This window comes from Mus caroli, chromosome 11 (assembly GCF_900094665.2).
Source record: "Mus caroli chromosome 11, CAROLI_EIJ_v1.1, whole genome shotgun sequence".
NCBI classification, from domain to species: Eukaryota; Metazoa; Chordata; class Mammalia; order Rodentia; family Muridae; genus Mus; species Mus caroli.
The window spans coordinates 108,282,317-108,284,203 of record NC_034580.1 but is presented as its reverse complement, the minus strand read 5'-3'; positions in this window follow the sequence as shown (position 1 = coordinate 108,284,203).

The following is a 1,887-nucleotide window of genomic DNA, read 5'->3' as shown; positions in this document are numbered from 1 at the left end:
AGATGCTAGTTCAGAGTGACTGATGACTGAGTCTTACTGTTGAAACCGTTGTTGGAAAATCTTATTTTTTTTTTTTTTTTTTTTTTTTTTTACAACCTTTCTATGTTCTTCTAATTGACCCATGAAACCCATTTGAGGATGCTCATTTCTTGACTGTTACTGCCCATTAGCATTCTTGAAGCATGACCTGGTAGTTATGTGGATGGTTTAGGAGTCCAGCTACTCAATTCACGTTATGGCTTCATAGTAGCTCACTAGCTTGGGAAACACAAAGTTTATTGATCTTCTTGAGAATAGGCAAGACAATGCCTGGAAGCACATTTGCATATTAGCTGAGATGCTTTCTGTTGGATGCAGATGCTTCTACCTGCTAATAAATAAAGTTTGTTTTCTCACATATGTGATTGGCAAGACATCTTGTTTCCAAACACAACATTTCTGGGAAATGACACCCAAGGCTCAAATTTGTTATTATTTTAAAATATTTTTCTCCAGAACATACCTCAACAACCCTGGCACTACATTAACTCTAATTATCATGCCTGAGAATAATGTCTTTTTCTTAGATTTTCTTCTTACCTTATCATAAGGTGACATTTACAAAAGGTTTCAGAAAGCCACAATGGGTCACGATACACAAGATTTTGTTGAGTATTAAAAGAGATTTTTCATGTGAAACACTTCAAGTTACCTCAGGAACAAATAAACTATTGGTCATGTATTACTTATAGTTATTTGCTGGCTATCTTTCTATCTTATACTTAACTGACAATGATAGCTACTATTTGTTACATCCTATAGGAAAAATTACTTCTGATGAGCCATCAGACTCAAAAAGAAATGTGGTAAATAGTCCATGCAAATTTGAAAATACCCGGGGGTTGAAGGATAAATCTGTTTTGAAGGTTCAGGGCATTAATATATCTATGAAGTCATGTAATGGGAAGAGTTATGTTTTCAGAGTCTTAATTTTTGTTAAGATAGAATACTAATAAAACTCATTGGATACAGAGGGGAAAAAGGAAATGGTGAAATTCTCCAACCACAGCTTGGCACAGCTCCATCCACTCCTTAAGAATAGTGAATTGCTCATCAATGGCTACTATGGCCCAGCATGTACCCTCTAAACATGTTGCTTCAGTAGTCTTACTTCTCGTCATATATTTCCTGATTTCACTGCTCTAAGTACTGGATCCAGAGGAGCATTTGGCTCCAAGGCTGCCCTGGAGGAGGTGACATACAGAGAGTTACTGTTGGCGTTTCATTGTCTCTACCTCCTGCTGAAGGCTAACCACAGGGTGGAGAAAGATCAGCAACAGACCTACAAATGAAAGATTGTGTGGTGCAGAGTGAAGTCGGAACAGAAAGCGAGCTGCTCCCCCACAATCTTTCTTGAGAGACTCCGAGGTGGAAATCTTGACCAGCTTCTTCCAAGTAATGGGATGCCGTCATGCCAAGCATCCTCCATCTTACCCCACATAGCATCTCTCAGTGGGATAGCCTATATCTTGACTTCAGGGTTCAAATGAGGGTTTCCCTTTGACTATGCCTTTCAGGATATACTGCAGGCATTATCTTGCATAATGAGAGTGCAAAACATGGAGGGACCTACTGCCCAGCCTTTCCTATGACCTTTCTCTGTTAAGGCTCACAGCTGAAAAGCAACAATATGAGCTTTTGGGGCTTAGTGATGGAAAGTTTGTTTGAAAGGAGTAGTGCAGGTGCTTCTACAAACCTTACCTTAAACGTGCCAAGACTCTGGCGCCTAACAGACTGGTCTGGGATGGTTACAAGGCCAGCCATTCCTGGGGAGATTTCCAAGAACTGCCTGTTACTAGTGAGAGAGAGAGAGAGAGAGAGAGAGAGAGAGAGAGAGAGAGAGAGAGA